Genomic DNA, 13,197 nt, shown 5'->3' with positions numbered 1-13,197 from the left:
GCGAAGCTGATGACTTGGCGAATGTTCGGTATAAAACAGATATAGCTTTTCCAAATGCACCAACTCTGCACTAGACTCTAGATTCACTAGACTACATATATGTGGACATATGTGTGTTGCTGTCCATGAAAAGGAGGACCGAATTAATGAATACACAGAAGTGTAACGTGTAATGTGTAACGTATTTGACAAACTTGGGTAAGTATTACCGCGTCCCGCGTCAATATCCCTATATGTTTATGTATCAATATATATACGATGCATGTATATGTATATGAATAACAACACAAGAGTGATATGATGTGATGTGGATTCACTGTTCGCGGTAGGTGCCTTTTATTAATTAATAACAAATGTATTCGCCAATGAGTTTAATGGTAAATAAAATAATATCCCTGTCGGTTGAAAGCGCACTACATACTACTCAGTGCACTACACCGGATATCCAATAGCCCCACGGAGCGAAATTAAATCTGCCGCAAACGTGAGCACGCCAGAAAGAGAGAGTGAGGTGCTGAAAATATATCACTGTGAGAGTAATATCTACATATATATATATATATATATACAGGGTGTCTCTGAAGTGGCGGGAGTAATTGTTGGGGTCGATAGAGAAAAAAATACTGAATCGAAAGTTCCTGAGCCAAAAATTTTTTTGGGCCATAGAATTTGAGTTATGAATTAAAAACGATAGCCAATCAGAAGCGCGCTATTCGAGAAATGAAAATGAGCGGGGAAGTAGAGGAGACGCGAGAGTGAGATGCTGCAATAGCAGCTTACTCGCTCACACAAAGCCGAGCATGAGAGGGGATTGTGACGCTATGAGCCGAGTACGTAAGTGTGAATGAGTGGATGTATGAGGTCGCAAGCGGACGGCTTAATGTATGAGTGTGTGTCCGTGTATCGCAGCATTATTGGAGGCGTTGTAACGCTGAATTAAAGCTAACCGGGTACTCTAAGACAGAGGAAAAATTTTAATTTTTATTTTTATTCGAAAAAATTTAATAAAAAAAAAAAAAGGCCCAAGATTTAACCAGACCCACAGAAACGGAGAGTAAATTTTTAATTCTCATTTATTTTGCTGGGGATTATTTTCAAATACAAAAAAAAAAAGGCTAAGATTCAACTGGAATCCAAAAAGAGATGGATGAAAAATTTTATTTTTTATTTTTAATCAGCAAAATTATTTTTCTTTAAAAAAGAGCCCAATCTCGACTGGAGCAAGAAAAAATGATTGAAAAATTTTATTATTAATTTTCAATCAACAAAATTATTATAAAAAAATAAATGGGCCCAAGTCTCAACCGGACCCAAACAAACGGATAAAAATTTTTATTACTTACTTAATTTGCTGGAAATTATCTTTAAAAACGAAAAAATGCCCAAGACTCGATCGGATCCAAAAAAATAACAGTACAAAAATTTTTTCCTTATTTTCAATCAGCAAAATTGTTTCTTTTAAAAAAGGCCCAATCTCGACTGGAGCAAAAAAATGATTAAAAATTTTATTATTAATTTTCAATCAACAAAATTATTTAAAAAAAAATAGTCCGCAGACTCAACCGGACCCAAACAAACAGATAGATAGTTTTAATTACTTATTTATTTTGATGGGAATTATTTTAAAAACGAAGAAAATCGCCCAAGACTCGACCGGACCCAAAAAAAAAAATAAATTGAAAAATTTTGTTTTCATTTTCAATCAGCCAAATTAATTTCTTTTCGAAACAAGGCCCAATCTCAAACAGACTAAGAGAAACTAATTAAAAAATTTTATTTTTTATTATTAATCAAATATTATTTAAAAAAGAAAATAAGCCACAGACTTAACCGGACTTAAACAAACGGATAGAAAATTTTTATTACTTACTTAATTTGCTGGAAATTATCTTTAAAAACGAAAAAAATGCCCAAGACTCCATCAGACCGAAAGGGAGATGAATAAAAAAATTTTACTATTCATTTTTAATCATCATAATTAACTTTTTTATAATAAAAGGCTCAATTTCGACCGGACCCAGAAAAAATGATCCAAAAATTTTATTTTTATTGTTGATCATCAAAACTAATTAAAAAAACAAAATGAGGCCCTAGACTCAACTGGACCCAAACAAACGGATAAATAATTTTTATTACTTATTTATTTTGCAGGAAATTATTTTTGAAAACGATAAAAATGCCCTAGACTCGACCAGACCCGAAATAAAATAAATTGAAAATCTTTGTTTTTCTATTTTTAATCAGCAAAATTATTTTCCTTTGAAAAAGGGCCTGATCTCGACTGGAGCAAGAAAAATAATTGAAAAGTTTTATAATGAATTTTTAATCAACAAAATTTTTTAAAAAGAAAATAGGCCCCAGACTTAACTGGACCCAAACAAACGGAAAGAAAACTTTTATTCCTGTTTTTTTGTTGGGAATTATTTTTCGAAACAAAAAAATTGCCCAAGACTCGACCGGACCCGAAAAAGATAAATCGAAAAATTTTATTTCTAAATATTAATTAACTAAATTATTAAGAAAAAAAAAAAAATAGACCCAAGACGCAGCAGGACCCAAATAAACGGATAGAAATTTTTTTATTACTTGATCACCAAGATTAATTTTCCTTGAAAAGAAAGGCCCAATCTCAAACAGACTTCGAATAACTGATTGAAAAATTTTATTATCAATTATTAATTAACAACATTATTCTTAAAAAAAAATTAATAGGCCCCAGACTCAATCGGACCCAAACAAACGGATCGAAAACTTTTATTTCCCATTCATTTTGCTAGGAATTATTTTTAAAAACGAAAAAATGCCCAAGACTCGACCAGAGCCAAGAATAGAAGAATGCAAAAAAATTTATTTTCTCTTTTCAATAACAAACAAAAATTTATTGAACAAAAATCAGCCTAATCTTGACAAGACGATAAAAACTGATTGAAAAAATTTATTATCAATTATTAATTGACAAAATTATTTCAAAAAAGAAAATAGGCCCCAGACTCAACCGGACCAAAACGAACAGATAGAAAATTTTTATTACTTATTTCTTATGCTCGGAATAATTTTTGAAAACAGAAGGAATTGCCCAAGACTCAACCGGACCCAACCAAACGGATGGAAAACTTTCATTTCTCATTTATTTTGCTGGGAATTATTCTGTAAAATAATTTTTCAATTAATCGTCAGGTAAAATGTCAAAAATAAATTAAAACAAACATTGAACTCAAGTACCAATAATTTTGATATTTTAATTAAAATTATTTTTAATTAATTGACAGGTAAAATGTCAAATAAGGAATTGAAAAAAAAATCGCTCTCGAGTCCTGATAATTTTGATATTTTTATTAAAATTATTTATCAGTTAATTAACAGGTAAAATGTCAACTAATAAATTAAAAAAAAAAATTGAACTCAAGTCCGAATAATTTTGATATTTTAATTGAAATTATTTATCAGTTAATTGACAGGTAAAATGTAAAAAAATATACTAAAAAAAAATCGCTCTCGAGTCCTGATAATTTTGATATTATTATTAAAATTATTAATCACTTAATCAACAAGCGAAATGTCAAATGATAAATTAAAAAAAAATTGAACTCAAGTCCGAATAATTTTGATATTTTTAATAGAATTATCTATCAGTGAATTAACAGGTAGAATGTCAAATTATAAATTAAGAAAAAAATTGAACTCAAGTCCGAATAATTTTGATATTTTTATTAGAATTATCTATCGGTGAATTAACAGGTAGAATGTCAAATTATAAATTAAGAAAAAAATTGAACTCAAGTCCGAACAATTTTGATATTTTTATAAAAATTATTTTTAATTAATTGACAGGTAAATAAATAATAAATTAAAAAAAAAAATTGAACTCAGGTCCTGATAATTTTGATATTTTAATTAAAGTTGTTTATCAATCAATTGACTGTTAAAATCCTGAATAATAAATTAAAAATAAATCGCACTCATGTTCTCATAATTTTGATCTTATAATTGAAATAAATTTCTAATGAATTGACGGGTAAAATCCCAAGTATCAAATTAAGTAGTAATCGCACCCAAGCCCTGATAATTTTGATATTTTAATTTAAATTATTTATCACTTAATTGATAGGTAAAATGTCAAATGATAAATTAACAAAACATTGAATTCAAGTCCTTATAATTTTGATATTTCAATTTAAATATTCTTTTTATTCACTGACAGGTAAAATGTCGAAGAAAATATGAAAAAGAAATGGCATTCACGTTTTAGTAATTTTGATATTTTAGTTTCCCTTTTTCTTAGCAAAGAAATCATTTCAAAAAAATCTACAGGTGTTTCGGCAGTTCAAGGATAACTTTACTTTAATGTTATTAGTTTGCATTCACATCATTACACTTTACTCCTTTTATTAAGCAATTAAGATTCCAGTTGAATCTTAGCCTTTTTTTTTTTTTTTTGTATTTGAAAATAATCCCCAGCAAAATAAATGAGAATTAAAAATTTACTCTCCGTTTCTGTGGGTCTGGTTAAATCTTGGGCCTTTTTATTTTTTTTTATTAAATTTTTTCGAATAAAAATAAAAATTAAAATTTTTTCCTCTGTCTTAGAGTACCCGGTTAGCTTTAATTCAGCGTTACAACGCCTCCAATAATGCTGCGATACACGGACACACACTCATACATTAAGCCGTCCGCTTGCGACCTCATACATCCACTCATTCACACTTACGTACTCGGCTCATAGCGTCACAATCCCCTCTCATGCTCGGCTTTGTGTGAGCGAGTAAGCTGCTATTGCAGCATCTCACTCTCGCGTCTCCTCTACTTCCCCGCTCATTTTCATTTCTCGAATAGCGCGCTTCTGATTGGCTATCGTTTTTAATTCATAACTCAAATTCTATGGCCCAAAAAAATTTTTGGCTCAGGAACTTTCGATTCAGTATTTTTTTCTCTATCGACCCCAACAATTACTCCCGCCACTTCAGAGACACCCTGTATATATATATATATATATATATATATATATATATATATATATATATATATATATATATATATATATATAGCAACAGCTACACAGATAAATACATTTATAACGGTGATGTCTATCTCGTTTGGGATGGCTTGAGCTTTGATTATCGGTTGTTACTCGTCGATGGACGTCCATGACGCGTGCACTCGTCCGTTATCAGCACATATATTTATATCACCTCATGTCCGGAGACTCGTTAACACAAACAATATTGTTATTTTTTTTTTTTTTTTTTCGTTTGCTTCACTCGGGGAGAGTGTCTTTTTTTCTGCCAATTAATATTGATTTTTGGGTATTATTGTTGGTAATTGGTAATTGATAATTAGGTAAGAGATGATAGACATTTTTTAATTTTTTTTTAAAGTTAATATTGATTTTAGATTTTTAGTAGATTAATTTGCATATTTATATATTTTTTTTTAAATTAAATAGTTTAGAAATGATAAAAATTTGAATTCTTCAAAATCCTCAAAAATTGTCAATTTTATGATTTCTTTGCGAAATAACTAGTGAATGCGATAACTTGGAAAATTTTTGTAATTTGCATCTGAAAGCTTAATAAATAAACTTTAATTTACATACCTCACCATCAGTCTAGGCCAATAATTACCTACTTTTTTAGACATTAAATTTAAATTTAATTAAATTTTATGAAATAATTAATAAAAAATTATTTCTTTTAAAGTTAAAAAAATCAAACAATTATTCAATAAAGACTAAAATAATTACATTCACCATAAAATATAGAAAAAAAAATAAATCCAGCGGTTCTAGATAAACAGATAAAATTCAAAGTGGTGAAAAAAATACATACACATAACACAGAAGTGAAGAGGAGTAGGGAAAATATATGTAATATGCAAAAGAAGTTTAAAATACGTCGAGATGCCCGGCTTAACACCCTCGTAACTCGACGATCCGAGGAAGAGAGAAGGAGGATGAAAGACAGATTGAGGAATGGGTTTACTCAATGTCTGACTCAAGCACCAGAAGAACGGAAGAACGTGGAAACAGACGTACGCAACCAGCTGAGAATAAGGAGAACGCGTAACCAACTAAACACGAAAATTCTAATTCATCACTTCAAGCCATATCATTTTCTGCATCGTTTTGACATATCAACTATTTTTTCGTCGCCGAGGGCTATCAATTTTTCACTGAGTTTTTAATATTTTTCCAAGCATGCCGTTCTTCATTTAATTTAGATAACTCTCATAATTTCAAAGTGATTTTTATTTTATTCATGCAATTAAATACACTCGACATTTTAAAGTCATTTTATCTTTAAAATAATTTAATTTTAATTGACGTGCAGTTCGGCGTGTGTGACAGTTTATTAAAGTTACGATTTATGAATTAAATTTAAAAAGTATTAATATTACATAATTTAATATAACTCAACGGTTGTTCAATTAATAATTTTATTACTGAGTAAATTTTCAATTTGTGCAAAAAAAAAAAGTATTGAATTATTGAATAACTAAAAATTAAATTATATGAACATGTGATAATTGAATTGGGAAAGTGGAACAAAAATCTGAATGTGATAGAAGGATAAATGATTTAAATTTCATTGAAATGATATGATATAATTTAGTAAATTTGAAATTATATCTCGTGAAATCCGATAAGTTGAATTGTAATGGTTATATATTTATAATATGTATGTATGGATGTATAACATGGAAAAATGGCTTCGAGGTATTTTATTTATACTTGATGCTTTATGAGGATAGTTATCGTAACCCTTGCTCTTTTTCATATCATCGCGTATATATTTTTAAATTAATCGGCAAATGGTTAGTGGTTGTAAATAAACTCAATAAAATAACACCGTTTATTTACGGGAATTCAACAGATTTTGTTATCATTGGTCACTTCTTTATGTCCGTTAGTACCGTTTGTAAAATTATTTTTCAATAATTATTATTGTAACAAAATATCAATCAATTAATTATTAAATTTTTTCAATCGGGAAAAAAAAATGTCAAAGCTTTAAATTTTTTTGTTTAATAAAAAATTTTTCTAATGATTAACAATACGAGAAAAAAATTAACAATTACAATCATAAATCTTGGAAAGAATGAAGCAAATGATAGCAAGGAAAAAATTTGATTAAAACATTCCAATCTAATAATACAACCCTAAAAATTTAGTAATTGATCATATGACAGTGCATGTGCCGAAAAAAAGAAGTAAGCTGACTGCAAGAATGACTAGTGACTGTGATAGGGCGGAAATACATGACACAATTAAGTATATAGATAGAACCATAATGGATAAATTGAATTCTGTGATCTTTTGAACACTTAACCGTTCTCGTTGGATTGTTGAATTGAACATTGATTTCAGTCGTCAATGACAATTGAAATGAATAACATCGAAAATTAAGCAGCTCTACACTAGACAGCACAGATTGCGAAAGATATATTTCCTGTGCTAGCATTATTCACAACGATTTTCCTCAATAAAGTATCATCGATACTTTTGGATGGTCCACCGCAGATTGACAACCGAACATGGAATGTATTTTAGTTAGATAATTCCGGCTCGTGTTTATAATACATTTTAATGACTGGCAATGAGAAATCACCAAAAGCTACTGACTAAATATCACAAAATCAATTCTATTTAAATTAAATCATCTATCCACTCATTCTCTGGTCAAATGTACTGCAGTTGCTGTGATAGCAATCTAATCGAGAATTTACGAACCCAATTTAAACGTCAACGTTATTAAAAATAATAATAAAAAAATAAAAAAATAATAATAAAAAAATAAAAAAATAAAATACCGGAATCAAAGTGTCGATAAAAGGTAAAAGGCCAAAAATGCCAGAAATAGAGATTAAAGTGATTTAGCTGGTTATAAATAGCCAGTGGGTCTTGTAGCGACCCGGCTGGGGGTTGTTGGGTGGAGAAGCTCGATGTCGATGTGGAGGAGTACCTACTACACGAAGAAGGGTGAAACAAACCCGAGCTGAGCTGAGGGGGCTGCTCTCGCTAGTGTAGAAAACATGATCGTAGAAAGATGCAATATCACCGTGGTATATGACAAGCCTCGTATTTTAAGGGCAACCGAGAACGAGATAGAGAGGGGAAATATTACCGAGGGAAGTTAAGAGAGAAATGCTCGTATTGCCGGACTATGATGACAGTAACGTGCGCATAACAGTGCACGGTATACGCATCAATCACTGGTATTTTAATATCGGGCAGCGATATACAATACCAGCGAATTCCTTCTAACTTATTACTTGTAACTCATAACGATAAAATACCTAAACTATTCACTTTTTTATTTTTATAGACATGTGGATTTTCGTATTTTCTCCTGATTCATTTTTTTTTTTTTTTTTTTTTTTTTTTAAATATGTTATTAGGGCGATAAATTTTCCGTAACATTTTTGTGGGATTCTTAAAATTTACCGTGACTTTTTCTGATATGTAAGTTTTTTTTTTTTTCTTAACAATGAAAAATTTTGATCTTATTTTTATTAGCGAAAATTAGCAATAAATTAGCTTCTGTGATTTGTAATTTACCGCAGTAAAAATGACCGGTAATAATTCTCAGCAGAGTAGAAGTATTAAAAAGTTACAAGAAATGTATCACAACATTCTTCATGGAAGTCATGAAAAGGTGAGTATGAAGCATACTGTCGTGTGTGTCGTGTGGGCGCTCGCTTTATCGACTGATTAACAAGCCGCATAACAAGGTTTACAATTTCTCTAACTCTCTACGTAACACTTAACAACTCTTTAGATTTCTAAATTGCATGTAAACTCTTGCGAGAATTAAAAAAATTATCAGTTATATGATCAAATTTATAAATAAGTTATAATTTATAATCAAGTTATATTTTTATCAGTCTAAAGAACATTGAAATCCAAAACTTCAAGAAATAATTTAATTTAGTCATCAATCTTGAAAGAAACAATTTTATAAAAGTAATAAGTAATAATCTTGAAACCTCAAACTAAACATAGGAGAGAATATTTGTTGGGTGCGTGACCCAAGGTTTAACCGTGAGATATTATGTAGCCGTGCAAGCCCGATAACAAACGTTCGCGGGTACGCGAGTAGCACAAGTAAAGGTAGAGAGGCGAGTGTCGTGAGCAAGCGAGACAAACTACTCACAACACTTCAATATACAAATGTCCTTCTATAACTATATGCCTATACAAATACACGGGAACTAAACATGTATGAATATAGTATGATGACAAGTGTTTGTAAGTTCACTGGTGGATTCGCACTACAAGCATGAAACAGAATCAGAATCGGACTAGACCAAGTGGAGAGACTGAGAGAGTGAGTATGCCTGTAGATGGTATAGGTACTGGCAATATAGAAGATCATATGTCATGCAAGGGTCTCCGCAAAACCGGCGCGCCACCCCTTGCCGACTCACGTATAACACACGCTTCGCATAAACATTTGCCCGTGCCTACCTTTTACTCATATATATATAAATAAATATCTTTCATCTCATTCTCGTGAGATTCAATTCGTGGTAAGGCTCTACAGTACTAACTGTGCAACAAAATGAATAAGCCAAATAAAATAAATAGTATCATAAGGGGCCGCTTCCATCCTTGAGGTAAATAGTATAATTGTTTGCTTATATACACAGGAAAAAATACTTCTTGCAATCAAACTTTTCTTAAAATCAAAAAAAAATTTTTTTATAAAAATTTCAAAATAATTTGCTTGGCTCAAAATTTAGTACGGATGTTTAAAAAAATTAAACGGCCTGTAAATTCATAATTATTTTTATCACTCGTTAAAAATCCTTCTATACTAAAAATTTTCTCTGTGAACCCTCTTTAAAAATGTTGATAAATTAGTAAGTGCCAAAAATAAAAAAAAAACGATTCAGTCTAAGCGTAACTCAAACAACAAAACACCCAGATAGTGTTAATAAACGGCGTTACCTAATCCAAGAACATAAAAGACGCGTGTAGTACATATGTAGAGTAACATACATATGTGCCACGCACGCATTTGTAAACTAAATCAGTGGAAATCTCCGGAAATGGTTGTCAGAGAGAGTTTGTTGGTGTACGCAAACGTTTGCGGTTTAAACTCTCTCTATCGGCGTGAAAATCTCTAAACAGCCGGCACCACCCGGACAATTCGTCAACGCTATCTCTATCTCTCGGCACCGTTTAGTTTTCGTTCCTATAAACCAGCTAAAAGTAGTATTAGTACTAGTTCCAGTTATACCACTATAGTCCCGCGACTCACACGCTCACATCAAGTCCTTTCCCTCGGTCTTTCTCAAAAAGAAAAGCCCCATACTCTCAGATCCCGCCCTCAGTTTCTATTCCGTCCTTAAGCTTCTTCTCTTTTTGGAGTTCCAGTCTGGCCAGCAGGATTTTAAAGAAAGTGGAAAATTCCGTGGCATGCAATCGCAACACTAGATGGGCTAGGAAAGTTTCAAGCTCACTGTTATCGGCGAGCTTATCAGTAAGGGCTTTAGCGGGATTGCAACGACCCGGAGTAGAGCGACATGTTACGCCCACACCCCCTATTATATCCCACATACGCTTTGCTCGGCTTCGGTTGCTGTGATACTATACCGATATATGTACACACTTACACACAGGTTAACGTTACGAGCTGTCGACAAATTGCTCGACTCTCAGCTCACCACGTCAGTCCGCGATACGACGAATATGTCTATATTTATGTCGGTGTACCCTGATTGTCATTTTGTCATGGGTTTATTGCTATTTAACTTAACTTTAACATGTAATTCTGGGGATATCATGCTCGGGATCGCTTATACTGTCATATTACTTTTCATAAGAGAGTATGATTGCATTGGCTTGTTGTTATGTATACGAAAAAATATTGTATGTGCACTAATAAAAAATTTAACTTAATTCAATAAAAAAAATCTCAAACCAAGAGTTCCATTTTGATAAAAATCATTTTCTTGAGTCAAGAGAAAAAATTCTTAAGTCAAGAAATTATTCTCAATTCAAGAATTTTTTTCTCTGTACTCAAGAAAATTATTTTCTTTAAAATGGTATTCATGATTAAAGATTTTTATAAATTTTATTGACTCGAATGGAGACGAAAAATTTTTTGAGGCAAGCAAAATTTATTTGAAGTAAAAAAAAATTTTATTGCTGTGTCGAATTTAAAGTAGTTTATTTTTTTTTTTTTTTTGGATGATTGATAAGAAAAATTAATTAAAGAGAAAATCAATTTTTTTTTTTTTTTTAATTTCAAAATTAATAATCTAAAATACAATGAAAAAATTAAATTTCATTGAAAAATAGGTGTGAATAATCAAAACTTTTTTATTAAAAATTAAAAAATAAACGACACCGCGTTAGTATTCTTAACCTCCTTAACTTCAGTGATAAGGGCAATTTTTCGGGGATATTATCTATGAAAAGTCCAAACAATGTCGCATTTCCATTGACGCAATGAAACATACTAAGATCAGGAGGAAATTGCGAAACGCCTCGGGACACCAGTGCCAGAAAGAACGGAATTTAATTAAGTAAAATTACTGTCGCTAAAGGCGACAAGGACCCGGAGTATTTCTTTCGCTTCCACCAAGAACGGAGCAAGGCAGCCGTACGTCCGCCAGGGTGTCGGCCGAAAGGTAACGATGCAAGCCAGCAGACTCCCACACCCACACTTGCCCGACCAGAAAAGAAGGGCAGAAGATACGGGGCAGGGTAATGATCTCATTCCTTGATAAAACAAAGTAATAGAAAGTAAACGAATTCGCTTCTCCCTCGTCAGTCTTGAACCCTTACTCTTGCCTTCAAGATCCTTATGTCTTACCCTCACTCTTAACTCAAGTTTACTCTTGTGTCTTGTATAAGAGTGCGAGGAAGTAGTTTTCGTTTTTATTTTTTTTTTTGCATCAGTTTATGCTGCGAAACCGATGTTTTGTCCTATAAACAGTCACTAGTCTTTGTGGGACAAGACGAAGAGTGGAGAACGATTTTCTAGAGAATATTGGCCTGTATTAGGTAAAGTAGAGTGCAATCATCTGTAACGACCTAGTTATGGGCTTATCAAAAGTGATATGACACTTTGTTAGTGCTAAGTTGAATTGGTGAAGAGACTAAACGTCAAAATTTGAGATTGTCTAATAACACTGAAAAAAATTGACGGTCACAATTTGGAAGTATTGCTATTATTTTTATATATGTTTAATTTAATATTTCGTAAAATTTTTTTGATTCAATTTATTTTATAAGATTATTTCATTTGAAACAAACTATAAGTCTTCCCTTATTGTAATTCTCGGTGTCATTTCTAAACACAGAAGGTTGGGTGAACCTTGCTTGCTTGCGATGTGGATCACTCTCTTATTACCACTTCATCTGCAATTAACATTTATCGCCGGTGGAAAAAGTAATTAAATATTCCCGAGGAGGAATAAACGGGGAGTTGAGATATTATGAGTCAAGTATGAGAATGAGAGGACCTTTTTTCAAGGTTCTTAACTTTGAATTAAAAGGTAAAAAGTACTTATAACGTTTAAAATAAATTACGAGATATAAAAAAAGTTTTAGTTTCACAAGCTCAAGATAAATATTATTCTGCGTACGGCGATATTTGTTCTTTGTTATGATGTTCAATGACGAGCAAAGCTGTTTGTACGGTAATTTTACTTAGTAATGTGTACGTGAGACCCCCCTGGTTGAGAATTTTTAATGGGGAATAATATGGGTACTTTTTAATACCCTTGCACTGACCAGTTTTGGTATTAAGTTAGTGTCTTTCCTAGTAGCCATCTCCAGACGGTCATTTTAAGGTTAGTATATATATAATCAATATGAGAAAAGGAAATAAAGTATTATATGGAATAAATAACTGAAAAAAAAAAAGCTTGAACAAAAAACAATAAAATATAAAATATAAAAGAGGAAATTAAGAGTCGTGGTTAAGCTTTAAATTTATTCTTAGCGGCTTGTAATCAAATTTTTGTTACTTTTTCACGTTCCTCAATTTAATGGTCTCTGTTTTCACTTACTCGTAATACAATTCATTTAAAAAAAAAATTTTTTACAATTTCGCGATAAAAAACTAAATGATTATATAATATTTTGAAAATGACCTTGTATCTTGTGAACTAGTGATATTTTTAAAAATATAAGCTCACCCTGGCATTACACTCATCGAGACCTTTCATTTGAGTACCCACATCAAT

Source organism: Cotesia typhae, unplaced genomic scaffold (genome assembly GCF_013202065.1).
Source record: "Cotesia typhae breed Kobodo isofemale line unplaced genomic scaffold, CoteBio_Ctyphae contig_4, whole genome shotgun sequence".
Taxonomy (NCBI): Eukaryota; Metazoa; Arthropoda; class Insecta; order Hymenoptera; family Braconidae; genus Cotesia; species Cotesia typhae.
The sequence above is the reverse complement of the archived record's forward strand: the minus strand, read 5'-3'. Positions refer to the sequence as shown.